Genomic DNA, 6,000 nt, shown 5'->3' with positions numbered 1-6,000 from the left:
TAGTGCACTCTATCCCTACAGGCCTGGTACCTTGATGATGGTACCATTATTGGTGACACTGTCGAAGTAGCCAAGGCACTCACGATTGTCCAAACAGAAGGTCCTGTGTTGGGGCTTATATTGAATATTAAGAAAACAGAAATTGTTTGGCCTTCTTGTAATGGACGAAAGGTAAGGGATGACATGTTTCCTGCTGGAATATCAAGGCCAAGTAATGGGGTCAAATTATTGGGTGGTGCGGTTAGCCTTTATGATGGGTTTGTGAAGGGACTTGCTATTAAGAGAGCTGATAAGGCAGTAGATTTAATGCAAGTTTTATCCAAGCTCCGAGATCCTCAGAGTGAACTGTTACTCCTTCGTTCGTTTATGGGCATCTCTAAGCTGCTATTTGGGCTTCGCATTTGCTGTCCCGAATACACTACAGAAGCAGTAGATATTTTTGATAGAGGATTGAGGGAGGTGGTACAGGTCATCGTGGTTTGTGGAGGTCCTTTCTTTGGGGATCTACAATGGAGGTTATCCACCCTACCTATTAGATATGGAGGCCTTGGATTATACACTGCTAAAGAGGCGTCATATTATGCCTTTCTGGCATCGTGTGTGCGATCCTGGGGTTTACAAGATCACATATTAAGAGAGGGTGGAGTGGAAGGCATGGATGACAATTTTCATAAGGCTTTGAAGGCATTACAAGCAATTCTTCCTGATTATGACTTTAGCAGCTTCACCAGTAAGGACACCGCCCCCCTTAAATCACAAAGTAACCTGGCGAGTGCTCTTTTGGTAAAGTGGTTGAAGACATGGATCGAGATTACGAGTTATTGGATAGGCAGAAAGCTGTCTGTGGTTGCTTATGAGCAGCGCATGCCCAAGACTTCCTTCTCGCTATTCCGATTGAGGGCCTTGGACAGAAGATGTCGCCCGTGGAGTACCGGTCCATCCTTAAGTACAGGTTAATGATCCCTTTATACCCTTCTGATTCACGCTGCCCTGCTTGTTTCACAGGATGCTTAGACTCATATGGAGAACATGTAGTTCACTGTAAGGTAGATCCTGGCTTTAAATATAGACATGATCATGTGTGAGATACCTTATATGATGTGTTATGGCGAGCGGGTATTTCAGCAAAGAAAGAAGCGGCTGTCAATTTTTTGACAAATCCATTGAAGGGAAGATCCACACTAAGGCCAGCAGACGTACTTATTTTTAGATGGGCTAATGGCAAACACGCATATGTTGACCTCACTGGGGCTTCTCCATTAGTAGGCATTGGGCATGGTACTTTTACAGTTGGCCAAGCAGCTTTGAGGGATGCATCAGGTAAGGTAGCAAAGCATGAGAAAGCATGTGTGGATAATGGACACGCTTTCATTCCCTTTTCTTTTGATACTTTTGGTTTCTTGGCTCCAGAGGCGGTTGGACTCCTCAAAAGAGTTCAGAAAGTCATGCACAGTAATGTCATGACTCCTGGTTCGAGAGAGTTTATTTTTAAAAGAATTGATTTTGCAATTCAAAAAGGGCTTGCGGCGCAGCTTGTTGCTCGCTTGCCTAGTGTGTAAGGATATCTATTATTTATTCAACACTGGACTATTTTTTTTGATTTATTGGTTTAAATTCTAAATTTGTTTGGAAGATGATTTTTGCAGTATTAATCTTTATGGTTTTATATATTGCAATATTGTTATGGGATATGTGTGTTTGCGTCCGAGAACTATGACTATCCCATACCGTGTCAAAAGTAAAGTCTTTCGTATGTCGATATGCATGTATTGATAAAAGAATGAATAGACTTTTGACAAATACAAAAGTTAAGCCTATTATGTCAATTATTGATGGAACATAGGTTAAAATCTTTTGTTTGCAAGGATTATGTCTATTAAATATCGTTATGCGAATAGTGATGGAAAATAGAATGAATCCTCGTGTATTCCGCAGTAATTGATCTTCCCTGATCCATAATTTATGTATTACTGTGAGGCTCCGAAAAATGTCTTATGTTGAGCATTAAACAACCAAGTTGATTATTTTTATGATTAGCTATGTTGTTGTTCCGTGAGATACTTTATGTCGAGCATATTCAACTAAATTAACCATCTTGTTTGGTTATTTAGTTGTTGCTCCATAAGTTTTCTTATGTCGAGCTCGACCAATTAAATTGATTACTTTTTTGATTAGTTTGATTGTGTATTTCGATTAGATTAATTATGGATTCTCTTGTGATTAATCTAATTGTATATTTTGAGTCTCCATAAGTTCACTTATGTTGAGCATTTGTCGTTTAAATTAATCATGGGTTCTCATGTGGTTAGTTTAGTTGAATATTTTGGGTTCAAATTCATACTTGTATGTGATTTGTTATGTCCAAAGAAATCCTTCTTTTCCTTCGAATTAAGGTCGCTTTTGTTGTTCTCTCGGGAATGACATTTTATGGGAAGAGTTCTTTTGAACTTGCGCTTAATTGCCAAATATTTGTGGGGAGTACGGCTGTGGAATATTTTAGGGGTTATCTTGTATCTTTACAAACTCCTTGATGATTGCATTTAGCTTCGGCTATATGATTGCATCTAAATTAGATGATATACTTTTGCTTTCTTTTGGTCAAGAAATGTCTCTTTCGGAAATTTCATTAGGATCTCGTTCTTGTACCTTTGCCAATTTTATTGATAAAAAGGGGGAGAATTAATATGTATTTCACACTACAAATACATATGGTTTTCGGATCATTATGTAAGGGGGAGTGGTTTCCATGTGAGATGGATTGTTGACTAAGGGGGAGTGATACATATCACCATAGTATTGTTGTTGAAGTTGTGATACAATTGGACTTTGACGCTGTATAATGATACTATGACACTGTATAACAAGGATTGAGGACTATTGTTTTCTTGTTGTTATAGCTACGGATTTTCAACAACGATGATACTAAACTTACAACCTTTGGGATCATTGGAGTACTTGGAAGTGACTAAGATTTCGAGTAATGTTGAAGATTAGACATGTGGAATAGGAGCTACAAAAGTTAATTTATTTATTTTTTGCATTCCATATGTATTAATAGTTTTGTCACTAAAATTGACAAAGAGGGAGATTGTTAGAGCATTGCTCGGTCGAACTTGCATGCGTTGCTATCTCAAGCATGTTTGTCAATGTTAGTGATCAAAACTATAAGTCTTGATTTCTAGCCTATATAGCTAAAGGTCTCGAACTAGGATAGAAAGTGTAGTTGAGATCAAGACTCCATGGCAATCATCATACAAGACGAAGGACTACTCAAGGAACTGGTGGATCTTCATCGACTAAAAGGTATGCGGAGACTTGAACTTATCTGTCACTCAAAAGTATATCTACTCTATATCCTATTCTTGTGACAAAAGTCATTTTGACATATAGACTTTCATTATGCACATTTGCTATTTCGATCCGAGTGTAACTCGTCTATCTATTTCTCGAAATATGTGTTGGTAAGATTTCGCTTTAGCCAAATTCATCTTTACCTAGTGACGATTGTCATGTTATGTTTGAATCACTTTGGAAATTTCTCTGACGAAAAATGGTCTGTGAATAACGACTATATAACGTCCTCTGAGAATGTTTCAATGATTGAAATGAGAGTTTAGATTACATAACCATTGGTAGGATATAAGCATTGTTATGGAAACACATATATGTATAAGTCCTTATTCCTTGAACCAAAGTTTGCGAATTTTGTTGATCAAGAGAAACGGAATGCGGCATGAGCCAAGTCCGCGAACTGGCGGAAGTTCTCGACCCGAGAATTTCTGCTGGAGTTTGTGAACTCCTTCCGTGAGCTTAAGTCCGCGAACCCAGTCCGCGAACTTGAGCAGGTTATATCTAAAATCGGTTGTTCTTGAACTCATGTTTATATAAACTAAGGAATGCTTTTGCAAACCGTGGCTATAAATTTCATGAACCGATTCGAGTGAATCAAATCGTTTTTGCTTCGATTTAAGCAATTGAACAACTCTATAACTAGTTCATTTGAGTCATTTGAACTAGTTATGGTGAATAAGAATATGGTGGATATGAAAGTAATTATATGGCTAACCATTTGGTTAACTATTGTTGAACCAACAAATATTAATGTTTGGGAAACGGTTACATAAACCCAAAATTGGACATTTCATTTGTGTGTAACAAGCTAAGGTTTCAATCCAACGGTTGAGAAATATTAGCTTAAATCTAATCAGGTTTTCATCTAACGGTGAATATTGAATGCTTTGTTACCAAGCTAACATTGATTGCAAACCCTGATTTGAAAGACTATATAAAGGAGAACTCTAGCAATTGGGAAACCTAATCCCCACACCTTAATTGTGATACTAGTTGCATAGCTAGAGTCGATTCTCCTTTAAACTTTGGTTTCTTCTTCTAAAACCAGGTTAACAACTTGAAGACTTCAATGGGATTGTGAAGCCAGACCGATACTACTTTTCTTGTAGTTGTGTGATCTGATCTTGCATCTTCTATCGTTACGAGTACAATTGTAATAATTGGCTCGAGATTTATATCTCCGATAGGCAAGATAGAAAAGTAATCACAAACACTTCGTCTTATCGTTTATGATTCCACAATATCTTTTATCGCTGGGTCGATTAGGATTATTGTGAGGTGATTGATAATACTAGGTTGTTCTTTGGGAATATAAGTCTGGTCTTTCAATTGGTTCCTATTCACCTTGATTTATCAAAAGACGGAACAAAACTCGTAGGTATATTCGTGGGAGACGGATTTATCTATTACCGTAGACTTTTTTGTGTGATACAGTTTTGTTTATTAAAGTCTTCGACTTTGGGTTGTGGCAACTCTTAGTTGTGGGTGAGATCAACTAAGGGAATCTAGTATGTAGCATCCTGTTGGGATCAGAGACGTAGGAGCATAACTGTACCTTGGATCAGTGTGAGATTGATTGGGGTTCAACTACATTCCAGACCGAAGTTAGTTTGGAGTAGGCTAGTGTCTGTAGTGGCTTAATACAGTGTGTGTTCAATTTGGCTAGGTCCCGGGGTTTTTCTGCATTTGCGGTTTCCTCGTTAACAAAATTCTGGTGTCTGTGTTATTTCTTTTCCGCATTATATTTTGTTATATAATTGAAATATCACAGGTTGTGCGTTGTTCAATCAATTAGAATATCCGACCTTTTGGTTGTTGATTTAAATTGATTGACACTTGGATATTGGTCTTTGGTACCATCCAAGTTATCTCTTTAGTATTTGATAAAGACTCGCAGATTTCTATTTGCTTGAGTATATATCAAATCGAGAGATTGAGATATAAACTCTTTGATATACTTTTTATCTAGATTGAGTCTGACTGTCTAGTTGACTCTCTAGAAAGTATATTTGAGTTTGTCCATACAGATTGCTAAGCGAAATATTAGGTGTGGTTGTTGTACCCCCACTTTTTCAGTTACTCATAGAGTTGTTCAATTGTTTATATTCTCGTAGAAGTATACAAGACACAATTGAAGCAAAATCGGATTGATTCAGAAGAATCAGTTCATGAACATTTTAGCCACGGTTTGTAATGATTGCATTCCTTAATTTATAAATGCATTTGTTCATGAGTATGAAATCATACTTAACCGATTTAAGAACCTGAACCACTTAAGTTTGTGAACGGGTACGCGAACTTAAATTCCGGACATTGGTCACAAGCCGACAGTTTGCAAATGGGTACGCAAACTTTAGTTCCGGACCGAACTCAGATGAAACCGTTTGCGAACGGGTACGCAAACTTGGTTCCCGGACTTCAACAATTAAATCAGTTTGCGAACGGGTATGCAAACTTAAGTACCCTGACTTAACAGTTGAAAAAGTTTGCGAACGGGTATGCAAACTTCCTGTCTTGAATTCCGTCAAAACAGTTCGTACACAAAGTACACAAACCGTAATGTATACAGACATGGGTGTTATCTCTTAACTCTCATTTCAATAATTGAAATATTCTTAGAAGACGACAATAGCTGGCTCACGCAACTAT

This window comes from Papaver somniferum, chromosome 3 (genome assembly GCF_003573695.1).
Source record: "Papaver somniferum cultivar HN1 chromosome 3, ASM357369v1, whole genome shotgun sequence".
Taxonomy (NCBI): domain Eukaryota; kingdom Viridiplantae; phylum Streptophyta; class Magnoliopsida; order Ranunculales; family Papaveraceae; genus Papaver; species Papaver somniferum.
The sequence above is the reverse complement of the archived record's forward strand: the minus strand, read 5'-3'. Positions refer to the sequence as shown.